We start from the raw sequence: 13,643 nt of genomic DNA on the forward strand, positions 1-13,643 counted from the left end.
AGACCGAGCCTGGTAGCAGCAGCTAATGGCGTGCGCAGGGCACGGTCGACTCTTGGGTGTTAAACGTGCGGAGTTCGGCGCAGACCCGCAGGTGATCGTGGCGGGTGGGAGAGGGCAGGGTTCGTCCCAGGTTTGGAGCTGGAGGTGACTGAGCCCTGGGGAGCGAGTGCTGGTGCAGCTCCAGGCCGAAACAAGGGGTGGCAAAGCCTGCACAGACAAACCTCGATTTACGTTTAGTTTATACTAAGCGGTTGATGCTGGTCTGTCCTGTACCACTAAACGAGCTGCCTAACGCCATTGCTCCATCTGCTCATCAGCTGCCCTGATGTGCCTCCGTGATCGTTTGTCAAGAGGGAACCTACGAGACACTCGTCCGGGCTCTGACTGTGCTTTCCTGTGTAAACCTGGGCTGTCTTGTTATTCCTTCCTTTGCCTTTGTTTTACCATATTGCTCCGCTTGTCTCAATATTTAAAATGGAAGTAACACTGTGTTTACTGGGTTGTAAGACTTGTCTAATGGGTTTTGTAAAAAGCTTTGAGACTTTCAAAGAAAATGAAAGGATGGTGAAGGACAAAAAGGGAGAAAAATCCCAAACTTTTATGTTTAGATCTTACAAAGAACCTATAATTGCATGAGAAAATGGAAATGTACCTAAAATTGCTGTGCTGTTCATCTAATAGTTATACGGTGAAAGAAAAAGGATAAATGCCCCTTTCCAAAATTACGGAAGTCCTGCTGTATGTCAAGGAGGTCAGTAAAATTAATTTATTATTTTCTGGGTAAACTACATCCAACCCCCGCTTTAACTTTTCCTCCAGCTTACTGACCTGTTAAGAGGAAGGCTCTAATGTATCTGTAGAGAAAGGAACTTGTGGCAACATCTCAAGAAAGGATGCATTTTAAAGCAAGGCAGACATGTAGTGAGATTTTTCTAAAGTGTACCTTATATCTAATTTGCTTTCTAGATGTGTAAATGCCTGAAATTAAAAATCTTGTTGATAAAAAAGAAAAGTAAAATGTTATTGTTCCAAACATTAAATGTTAATTACATGAAGCCCTCTCTCTTCCAGAGCAACACAAGAACAGAAGTAGTGCATTGGCTTCTTGCCTAAAGGGAACTTTCTCCAAGTATTTTACCGAGTAAAGTGTCTTCCTTCTTGAGGTACTTAATGCTCAGAACACGACATCGTTAGAGTAGGTGGCATTGCTGAGAGGAGCAGGCCTGCATTTCATTCCAAGAGGAACGATGGCTCTTACATCAGAAGCGAGTCAGACATCTTGCAGACTCCCTCTGAACAGCACCCAACTGGCAGATAGCCTAAAAATGAAACTAGGGTCCCATGTGTCCAGACCAAATCTACATGTCTGCAGCGTCCCTCCTAATTATTTAAAAATGAGTATTCTCCATCAGTGTGTTATTCAGACCAAAGTATGCAAACAAAAATAGGGTGGGTGGGCAAAGCTATTGTGCAATGTCTGCTTTTTCCTCTAATGTTCAAAAATGCTTGCCAATGGGAGAGAACAAAAAAAGCCACAGGGAAGAAAACCAAACCCCAGCCTCTTTCTTGATTGTGCCAGTCTTGCAGAAAAAACACACCAGCCGTGTTCAGACTGGAGGAGCTGCAGAGCCAAGTGTGGCCAGTGAACAGGAAAGTCCTGTCATGAAGTATGAAAGAATCAGCTTATGTTAGGGATCGGGAAACAAGAGATCCTCTGGTTTACAAGCTCTCGCTGAGGACACATTGCAGGTGGCAAACTCTGTGGCACGTGCTGGCATTGCTCAAAGTTGCTGTGCTGCTGAAGATGGGGGGAAAGGTGGCTGATACTCAAAATCTGGAAAAAGGAACGGACATGTCTGTTTTCCTGAGTGCCCCTTGGTTTCTGTTGACTGTCAGAAAGCCATGCTGCTCTGCCCCACACAGGCCAGGGGCTCCTGGGCTTACATTAATGAGCTGGTGGAGTTCCAGAGGTCACTTTTTTGGCATAGGCTACATTAGACAGTGTCCCGTGTGTGGATTCATCACTGCCGTGTCCTGTAGGGCCCAGATGAGGCTTGGCTGCTTCTTTTGAGGTGGAGCTCAATATAGTGAGAGCATTTGTTCCAACAGACCACGAAAGATCATTTTTAAGATAAGCACACAGAGAACCTGCACTCTGCACTCTTTCCCCCCCCTTCTTTCAACCCTTGACTAACTAAAATCCCATTTTCTTGTATACCAGTTAGGATGGGAAGCTGTCTGAGAGAAAGAATATCCCGCTGCCAGATGCTCTTTTTTTATTCTAACACAGTTGTTTTTCTCTTCACTTGATAAAGTTAAAATAAACAGTCTCTGGGGTGAATTACAGGCGTCAAAATTGGATTGGCATACAAACTGTAGAGCAGTTGGTGGTTGGGAGTCTGGGGAAAAAGAAACAGCAGGTTTTAGCTAGAGGGGACAACAGCTTTATTTCCCTCTTGGTCCTTGACAACTAAGCAGATGTCCTACAATTATTGTTTTACCTTCTGGTAATATAGTGTCTTTTCCTATCCTCCCAGGTACGCGACTGGCTCTTTTGCAGATGTGCAGGTACATCTCTTCCCTAGTTCAAAGCTGTCTTAGTGCACCACTAGCTCCATCTATTGCTGGTTAATGGCTGGCTGAGATTCAGACAAATGCTTGTTTCTCCCTCTCAACTTTATAGGATACCTGTTTCCAGTCTCATTTATGTAGATACAGCTGATTCCAGTCCTGTTTATGTAGATGCAATCTTTTCTGAACACCTTACGTGGGCTTTTTCACACCCGTTGTATTGCAAACTTTGCTTCTGAGTTGATGCCCTCCACTGTATACACAGATGTCTTGTTCATGTTTTCTACAGTCTTTCGGAGTCCTCCTGTGCAGATGTCACCAGGACCACTGAACCCTGACAACTGCCCTGCGTTCCTCTGAACAGATGATGGGGTAATGGGTGGCGTCAGTAGGCATAACCACTGTCATTGGGTACCCACTGTACTGGGTTGAAGAAACATAATGTGATGGTCCTCTTCTGAAGGGCTTCGTAAGTGTTGTGGTTTAACCCCAGCTGGCAACTAAGCACCACGCAGCCACTTGCTCACTTCCCCCACCCAGTGGGATGGGGGAGAGAATCAAAAAAAAGTAAAACTCATGTGTTGAGATAAAGACAGTTTAATAGGACAGAAAGAAAGGAAATAATAATAGTAATAGCAATAATAATAATAAAAGAATTGGAATATACAAGTGATGCACAATGCAATTGCTCACCACTCACCAACTGATGCCCAGTTAGTTCCCAAGCAGCAATCCACACACCCCAGGTCAACTCCCCCCAGTTTATATACTAGACATGATGTCACATGGTATGGAATATCCCTTTGGCCAGTTTGGGTCAGCTGCCCCGGCTGTGTCCCGTCCCAACTTCTTGTGCCCCTCCAGCCTTCTTTCCGGCTGAGCACAAGAAGCTGAAAAATCCTTGACTTAGTCTAAACACTACTTAGCAACAACTGAAAACATCAGTGTGTTATCAACACTCTTCTCATACTGAATCCAAACCATAACACTACACCAGCTACTAGAAACAAAATTAACTCTATCCTAGTCAAAACCAGGACAGTAAGTCTAAAAGTATTTAGAAGAAAGAGGACTGGGGGAAAAGTGTCAAGTTAAATGATTTTTTAAGGTTCTGGGCCAATATATAAAGGAGTGCTTGCATGGTCTCCTGCCAGACAGCAAATGGTCTGTTCCGCAGTTTCTGTTTAGCATGAGGAAGGTCGTCGTTGTACTGTCTGAAATATCCTCTGTGAAAATCTAGGGCCACATACTTTCAGGGCTTACCTTCACCTGGTATGATGAACTGTGCTGAAGCCTGAAGAATGCAAACTTTTCTCTTTATTTTTTTTAAGCAGTCCTGAAGTCTGTTTCTAGCCTTAACAAAGCTGCAATCCAGGTTTATCATCCTACAAGACATCTGACAGGGAAGTTAAATAGCACCCCAGATACATTTTTGAAAACTTATTTGGGATACAAGGAATGTTAGTGTTTTTCTCAACAGGTGGGCATTCAAGCTGAGGCCTATGTCTTTACAGTATGTGTGTATATATAATGTATAAACTCCCAGGTATTTTGGTGTCTGCATTTATACCCTGCCTGGTTTCCCAGTTTTGTATTCAGTGCTTGCTTTGTGCATGAGTGCCAAATGACATCTTGAATTCTTGGACCTTATTTAAAGAGACATTGGGTAACTTGGAATGTTTAACAAAGTCTTCAGTACAATTTTACTTTACAAAGCTTGCACCTGCGCTTGCAGTATGAAAGACAAACATGCTGTTTTTTCAGGGTAACAAGTGTAAATCGTCAGTGAATTTTTTGCTCTCTAGAATCAGGGAGTTGCAAAAAGTAAAGTCTTAGCAGATGAGGCTTTTGATCCTGTAGAGACAGGAGTGGTTTTATGTAGCGGGATAGAGTGATGGGCAGAGGGTTTCCGTTGTTCCAGCATGCTGATGGAATAACTTGGCACCTAAACCTGTTTGTTTAAGGTTTTCAGAGGACAGCCAGACAACCCTGATAGCCACAGTCAGCCCAACAGCTGCACACACTGAGACAGTCTCAAGTGCACCATTAGGTAAAAGTCAGCAAGGATCCCAGTATAGCACTGGTGGAGTGTGGTGCCCAGTAGCTTGTGGCTATAGGACTGGTGCTTACAATCGTTCAAAATGAAAGCTGACAAATCACCCCTGGCACATGCAGGTCAATTGACAGTCAATTAGAGAAACCCAACAAATGCTTTCTTGTGCTATGAGTAGCCACACTTGTATCTCTGCTGCATGAAGTCCAGATAACAGAATGGCTGACTGCCCTTACGTTCAACGTCGGTCTGCAGAACTCGTGGGAGAATATACTGGGGCCCTGCACCATCCAAACCTGCATGGGTCTGGTTTCGATTAGAGCTGGCCAGAGGCAATGCAAATTGTCCAGAAGCTGAAAGCACATACTGCAGTTGCGCCTTAACCCTAGTCACGGCTGTGTCTTGTGCATATTCCAACAAACGCTCACCAGTTCCCAAACTAGCCAGCAACTCCTGTAATGTCCCAAGGTGAACTTGTGTTAGGAGTGGAGCCAGGCAGATAGATAATCACTGAACTGGAGAATAAATGCACCATGTGTCTCTCCTGTTCAAAACCACTCTAATTTCAAACATCTTGCCTCAACAACGATCTGTTAACAAACTGCAGGCCAAGAATCTGTCAGAAGAATTTAAATACAATTCTGACAAGATCAGAACTAGATAGACTAAAACTTTACCATCCTGTGGCTAAACCAAAGCTAATCGAGTAAGTGCTTGCCTGGGTTGAGTCAGAAGATGATCTCTCGGGGATCTTCTTTGCTGTACAACTCTAGCTTCTGAAAGCAGGAGATTTATTTGAGGTGTTTAAACTCATTACAGGAAATAGAGAGTTGACCTGAGTCCAAGAGAGTGCCTTCATTACCCTGAAAACTGAAAGAAGAGGTTGAAGCTGGGAGCAGACAAGTGTTGCAGTGAAGAGGATGATGCAAGTTCCCAAGAGTTTCTGAAAGAACCATTTTCTGAATGGGAAAAAGTTGCTGGCAGAGGTGTAGATGTAAGAAATAGACTGTGTCCCTCCAAAGAAGAGGGACAAATTAAGTACACGGGAAGCCCTTTCCTTGCTTTCAGCTAAATGCTGTGGGGCTAGAAAATCAAGAAAGCCCAATGCTGATCTTACGCTATTTTCTAGCATTATGATACTCAAATCATTATGCTACTGTCTATCACTTGTCAATACTGTTTAGGAGAAGTGCCTGAATTTCTGGTGTTCTGTTGACAATTGCAAAAGTCCTTCTGTTAGTAGTGTTGGAATGGAGTTTTCAGCTTTATTTAGGTTCTGGCAGAACAAGCTGGCAAAACTGCACAAGTTGGAAGAGGAGGAGGAGAGTTTCAGGTATGAAGAGGTCTCTGTGCCGCTCTCTGAGATGCTGCTGCTGCGTGTCATGAAAAGGGATGTGAAGTGGGGAGTCCATCTGGACTGTGAATATGCATTTGAGTTGACTGAACATGACTGCAGAGTGCAGCCATTTTTAAGAGAGGCTAAACTTCTAAAAATAGGTGTTGGTAACCTGTAAGTGTTCACATTTTGCAGAGCATTTGGGGCAGCAGGTAGGGGCTGTATATATATTATGGCTGTAACCTGCTGTATTGCAGGAAAAGTGTCTCCCATTTGCACTGAGGAGTACCACTAGATGTGAGTGAAGTGGGAAGAAAAATACAGTGGGAATACTGATCAGCAAGGACCCAATCTTAAATTGGGGTGATGGGGAGCTGAGCAGCCAGGAGTACTGCAACCAGCATGAAAAAAGCTGCAGGGAAGTAGGGAGTGATGCCTGGCGCTTGAAAAACAACCTGCTGCAGATGCTGCTGTTCTTGCAGGTATGTGTGGATCACAGCCCACAGCTTCCCTGGCTCTGCTTACTCCTCTCTGAGAATATTGGTGTCCTCTAGTGGGTTCAGCATCTTCCAAATGTTGCAGTTGGGCTCAGCTACACCGGGGATGGCTGGGAAGAGTGAAGGGAGTCTCTTAGAAATGGGCAAGCTGTTAGACTGGGGTCTTCCTAGCTTTGAGAATGCCTTATATGCAGATTGTCCCTTCATAATCCAAGGGTGGGTCTGTACTTAGATCGCTGCATTCTTTCCTCTCTGCCTGCAGAAAACAGGTGAGTACAGTAGAGTTGACACTGGGCTAGAAAACTAAACGATCACCTGGATTGCACCCAAAAGGATGGAAGGAGGTGAGTGTGACAGCCTAATCTGAGCAGTGACTTGTCCTTGAGGGAGCAATTACACGTCCTGTGAATCTTTGGTTCTTTCTGTGCTTTCATTGCCAAGTACTACCCCTTCGTTCCAACTTGGGCAGGGAAAGCCAAGGCAGTGTTAGAAGAGATGGCTCTCTTCCGTGAACGTGAAAGCAACATGTGGAGCTTCTATTGTAACACCTGAATGTATTTTATAATTGTGTGGTCTGTAATTTATAGCCTTGAATATCCTCATTTAATCTTTATTACTGGTATCTCTGTGACAAGAATCTAGCTTAATGTCCTGATTCTGACAGAGATGAGAAAAGCTGATGAGTAGGGAAGTGTCCGATTGCCTCATGCAAATGGACAAGTGATGATAAACCCATAATACTGCTTTGGAGCTGAGTCTGTATTTCATCCCATGGGACCCCAAACTCTTTTGTCTCCCCTGGGTTCACAACAGGAACCACTGAACATCCTAGAGGTAAAACTGAGAGTAGCTCAGATACTGACAGCAGCTGATCAACTGCTGAACTGATCATTCCAGCCTCACAGGATTAATTATCTGGCACTGGGAAAAAGCTTCACTCTGTACCTGGTGGGAGCAAAGCCTCATATCCTTTTTAAGCTATAAAAGCCATAATTAGTTTTCTTACCGCTCACTGTTGCCTTGTATAAATAGCCATAAGGTATTTTAAAGAGTCTTGTGTGTGTGGGTAGGTCTGCTTTGCTGGGCAAGAGCGCATACTGCAGGGATGCTGTGACTCCATGGCCAGCCCAGGGAGGGTCTCCAAGGAGGCACCGTGGCCCCAGGGGACCACTGTGTCCCTCAGGGCTGCTCGTGCTCCTTGGCATGATACCTGCGTGTAGGCACAGGTCTCCCAGCACTGGTTATTGGATGCACATATTGATGTTGCACAGTGTGGGAGAGAGCAGAAATAAGGGGAAACCTCCTTGCAAATGCCTGTGCTAGTCTAACCAAAACACTGCTCCAAAACTGCGGAGGCACCCAGGGCTCAGCCAGACACAACACGCTTCCTTTTTCTCAACATCTGTATTCCTGCAAATTGATATGGAACTGCTTATGCTGGTTGTTTGTAGACCCTCCCTCCTGTCTTGTGACTGACGTGATTAAATCCAGTAAAGAGACGGTTTCTTTATTGCCAGGTTCCTGCAGCAAAAACTTGGGCCATCTGCTTAATGGTCTGTTGCGTTTCTGGTCGCATGGTGCTGCAGTACTGGCTGGAGCTCTGCTGATGAGCAACAGTCATGTATGGAAAGCTTTACCCTTTAATGTGAAAAATGGGAAAGACAGATGCAATCTGGGTCTAATATTTTTCTTGTACTTTATCCTCTCATCTCTCAGGAGCTCTCTTGTTGCTGCCTTTCCTCACTCTGTCTGAGCACCAGGGCTCCTCTTTTTACCTGATAAAGCAGGCACAGAGTCACTGTCCCCTGAAGCGAGCTCCCTGCCTCAGGGCTGTTACTCAGAGTCTCCAGAGGTTATAAACCATCTCGCTGTGATGTTTGTGAATCTGAGCCCGTGCGTATCGACTAGCCCCATTGCTTCGAAATGCACCACACAGGAATAACAGTTTGCAAACTTTTTGCGAGCTGTGATTACCGGTTAAAGTAGATCCACAGTGGGTGTCTGGTTAAACCAGCAAACCCCTTTATTAGAAAACTATGGAAAAAGAATATCAGAGAGATTTAGTGTTTCAAAGAGGATCAGAACCAAATGCCCTGTATTGCTGGTAGGAGGATAGGAGATTTAGGAGTAGCTAGTAGCTTGAGAAAAAAACCAAAGATGGATGAATAATAAAGGCAGGTCCTATTTTTTCTATTAAGTTTCTAGGCTACACAGATTTGTTATAAATGATGGCACTAAATAACCAGCCGTGCCCAAGCTCCCCTGAAAGGCCCTCTAATATCAGCAGCTGATGCCCTCCTGCGCAGGGACACAATTGGGTCTGTTCCTCCAGACAATACACCTGTCACTGGGAAACATAAAGCTGGCAATTAGCAGGGGAGGCTCTGTGTTGCGCTTTTATCCCAGACAATAAGAAGGGCCTGGAAGAGTGAGATTAAGGCTGGCATGTCCACAAGAGATTGTTGAAACAAACCTCACTGAGGCTTGGGGGCATTTAAGAAACAAAACCAACAAAATAAAACCCTGGTTAAATCTAACTCTACAAACAAGTCTAGAAAGCAAAATAGCACTGGAATAGGATCATTGGCCTTAGAAATATAAGCCTGGGGTTGTGGAGGAAAGACTTTCTTCTCAGCTGAGATATCTTGTAGGTGTCAGTGGTGTATCATAGGCAATTAACACCAAGCGGGGTTCTGCACACCAAAGCCGCAGTGGGAGTTCTGCATTGCTTAGACAGGACTAGGACTAAGCACCAGCATCTGTAGAATAGATTTTTTACCCAACTAATGCAAGTTCTAAGCCCTGGGCAATACTCCATACTTGGCATTCTGAATGTTTAAACGTCTCCCAAATTACTAACCCTACAAAGGCCCTGAAAGCAATGTGGCAACACAAGTAGTCTCAGCTGCTTCTTGTGACCAGTACTGAAACTGGAAGGGAAGCAGCTGACCACCTCAGCCGCTTTAGAATGCACTACGAGAATAAACTAAATTGATCAGCAAGTCTCAAACTTTTTTTCTGCTGGCACAGGAATTCTTCCAACACACAGGCATCAGGAAAGCCACAGAGATAAATTAGGAAGATCTTTTCCTTACTATCAGTTTCATCTCCCCAGGCATATAATTTACGATTGCCATATGCCACATGCCACAAAATAATGTCTCTGTGGGTCTTCAGTGATAGATCCCAAACTGTACTTTCAGCAGTGCATTAAACAGGGAGAGGAGACAGAGATACTGCGAAGCTCTTGCACGGCTTCCTATTTGCAAGCAGTTGAGGTGTGACTCGTGTGCTGAAGGCAGGCCACGTTGCTGCTAACGGGGGCATGGTGGGGTGAGGACTGCAGGGTGAATTGTGCGTTTTGCTGTGCGAGGAGGTGAGCTGGTACAGACAGGCTCTTGAGACCTACACGTTTGGGTCACCCTGTCCCCTTGGGGAGGTATTGCTCTTCCTGCTTGTGAATCTGTGCCTTCTCCCCTTAGCTTCCTGGGGGACATATACCTGACATACCAGACTCTTGATGTGAAGCTTGTAACATCAAGAAGTTTGGTCAACCCTGATGTGACAGACTTGAAAGGAGAGGGGGAGAGGAAATTGAGAGAACTAGACAAATAATGGGGTTGCCAAACATGCAGGTGTCTGGCCATAAAAGCAAATCAGTGTAGACCTTTAGTGTGCAGAATAAGGACTCTTGTTTGGAAACATGAAGAATTAGCTTGAACCCATGTCCTCCTGTCTCTCTCGTGCAGAGCTGTGAATGTGAAATTGCATCCACAATCCAAAGTCCAAAGAGCAATTTGTGCACTTGATGACTGCTGCTAGCTAGCTTGGCTGGTCAGTGGTTGCTGTGTAGCTACAGACCAGTCTTCTGGGTAACATGTGCATGGAGGTTAGGTGGTGATGCTGTGACTTCGTCCAGAGGAGGTGAAAGAATTGTCTAGGTTTTTTCCAGGCCCTGCTGCTTCTGATAGCTTGCTCCATGTGAGAGTGATAACGTGTGTTAATAGCTTGCTTGGAGTGACAGACATGGGATGTCCTGGACTGATGTCTCCCTGTCAGCTGAAACAGCGGGAAGTTGTGCCATGACCGGATCACTGCAATGCAGCGTTAATTGCTTCCTGAATACTGATGAATCTTCTTTTGGGAAAGCTGACCTGGAGGTCCTGCAGGAACAGAAGCCAGCAGCCTTTCAGCCAGCTGGAGTTCATGGGACAGCAAGGTCCCATTTCTCTGCACACACGGGAATCTCGGGGGTGTAGGGAGGAAAAGGACAGGAGCTTTAGCATGGAAATGTCTGTTCCAGGGATGCGTTAAATATGCGGGCTGAGAACACACTCAGAAATTCATTAGTCCTGTTCTGTTTCAGTGGTAGACTGTCCATTCTCAGCCTTAAGTCTGCCACAGACTTTTATTTGGGGAAGTTACACACTGCCTGTATGCAATGCCCTCATGCAGAGGTGGATGGCATTTGATGGAAGGCTTTTTTGGTGGGACTGGAAAGCAGAAGTGGTTTAGCCCCATAGAAGCTGCTCGGAGTTTTAGTTTCTGCATGTGAGAGACATCTGAGCTCTGTCTGTGTTCCTCAAGGAAGTGCCTGAATTAGAGGCAGCAGAAGGCTCTGATTCTTACCTGTGCACTCACAAACAGCCCAACTGCCCCTTTTCAAGTGCTCGGCATTAGCCAAGAGAGAAGCAGCAGCTGCTTCACTCTTCTTTCTGAATAGTAAGTAGTTGGACAGTCAAGGATGGTTTATTAGGATGGAGACTCTGTGCTTTCAGTTCCTTCCAAATGCTACGACAGAAGTATCCCTTGCAGAAGCAGAGAAACATCCATATGCAGATAAATAAGGGTACCACGGAAGCTTTGAACGGCAGAAGCAGCACTTGTATCAGTGTGAGGCATCAGCACCAAACAGCAGCTTGTGAAATTTTCAGATGTGTGAAAGTGAAAAATAATTGAGATACGGCAGGCGTGTGACATACTTTCACAGCCCCAGTACTGGGGGGAGGGAGGTAAGTCTGCATCTCTTCTGCAAATGCCTCCTAAGTCAACACTTGGCAAGCCCTGTCTCAGGTCAGAACTGAATCTAATTCAAAGTCTGTGTGACATTAAATGCCATGAGGAGGAGCTGGGTCAGAGAGAGGGTCAGTTTTGTGCAGTAAAAAGTGGGAAAAAACAAACGCTGCATTGGAATAACATTTGCAGCTGGGCTAGGGAAGTGTTATTTTGAAGGATAACTCTGCAAGGGACAGGCTTGCAACACAACCTAGTGATCTCTGACACACACAACGCTTTGTTCCATTTTTCAATGCATCTTGCTTAGACACATGGCTTTCTACTCCACTTGGCAAATATTTGATTTATAAAGATTAACATGTTGCTAGCCCATGTGCTGGGAAGCTCTTCCAAGGGTTGTGTGAAAGATGTGCCTTGAGGGTGGCAGATCAGGGTTTACTAACTGGTAAGGATAACACTTCTTAAAATGCACCTGAGCTGATTTTTTAAATTGACTGCATGTAAACAGAATTGCAACCTATTTAAAAATAAGCTAACCCAGAGTGACAGCATCACCCAAACCACGCAACACAATTTGCCCTTTGCTCAGCTGCTTATTAGAGAGATTTACAGGCATTAAAAGTACATTGGGATTTTACCATCTAACCATCCCAAGGTCATATGTCTACTCACCAAGGTCTTCTTGCACTGGCTGGACACCTCTTAACTCTAAGATCTCTGTTATTTCTAATTTATTTTGAGATGTATGAATGGAGGCTGACTTCAGGAACTGCAGTTGCCTTAAGGAGACAGCTGACTGGCTAGAATATTTGCTTTGTGGGAATTAGTGCCAATACAATGATGAATTTACCAACACTGGTGGTGACGACTTTGCTGCCATGGCAAGGAGCAAACAGATGGCAGTGCCCATGTGCGCATGTGGCTGCAGGAAACCCTCTGGAGAGCGGAGAGGTCCAAAGGAAGCGTCCAACAGGCCAGGCACTGGACCCTGCTTTGTGGACTTGCTCAGCAGCCCAGGACCCCGCACTCTTTGGGGCCTTTTAGGTGTGATTTTAGGTGACAGGACAATGAGGTGCCAATTTCTAGGTTCCACTTGCTGGCTGTGACCTTTGCTTTGAAAAGCCAGCAAAGCACTCTTGCCAGAGTCTCTAGAGCCATCCTTCATGCCAGCCAAAGCATCAAGTCTTATTTGAAAGTCCAGTGTGTAATCGTGGAAGTTAGTTCAAATTTAAATCCAGAGGAGTTGTGTAGGTGAGGTTAGAAACTCAGGCAGCATTCAGTGAGCACAGGAAACTTTTCTTCACTTGTCTGCATGTGCACAGAGGATGGTTTATTTGTATGGCTATAGAAAAGAGGAGTGATGCTGGAGGTTGTGGGCTGGATTTCATTTCTAATGCTACCAGAAAACTGCATTTAGTGCTGTTACAAAAGGTGTTTAATTCTGTCTAAGACATGGGCATAAAGAAAATTGTTTACTATCTGCAAGAAAGCCAGAGAGGAACCTTTTACAAGACCATGTAGTGATAGGACAAGCAGTAATGGCTTCAAACTGAAAGAGGGTAGATTTAGATTAGATGTGAGGAAGAAGTTCTTCCCAGTGAGGAAGAAGTTCTTCCCGGTGAGGGTGGTGAGGCACTGGAACAGGTTGCCCAGAGAAGTTGTGGATGCCCCATCCCTGGCAGTGTTCAAGGCCAGGTCGGACGGGGCTTTGAGCAACCTGGTCTAGTGGAAGGTGTCCCTGCCCATGGCAGGGGGGTTGGAACCAGATGATCTTTAAGGTCCCTTCCAACCCAAACCATTCTAGGATTCTGATTCTATGATCTGCTGGGGAACTCTGCTCTTATTAAACCTAATCCAGCCTTAAGTTTGAAAAACACTTTGCACTTTCCTGCTGAAGATCTTTGTTGTAAACTTGGGCTCTGCCTCATACCCTTTGCTCCCTCCATCACCGAGGGAAGCAGGATCCAGTTTTGGCCAAACCGCAGCGGGCAGCAGAGCCCTCTCCCAGTGCTGCCATGCTGCTTTGCCAGCCTTTGGCCCTCTGTGCCGTGCTGTCCGCGAGTGCCAGGCCGTTTCCCAACTGGCAGCGGTGACTAAGCAGCCCGGAGCAGCTGCCTCCAAGGTCCATTCTTCTGTGAGAGATTTACTGCAGCGAGCAGAGGCGCTGGGA

The sequence above is a fragment of the Haliaeetus albicilla genome, chromosome 26 (genome assembly GCF_947461875.1).
Source record: "Haliaeetus albicilla chromosome 26, bHalAlb1.1, whole genome shotgun sequence".
NCBI lineage: Eukaryota > Metazoa > Chordata > Aves > Accipitriformes > Accipitridae > Haliaeetus > Haliaeetus albicilla.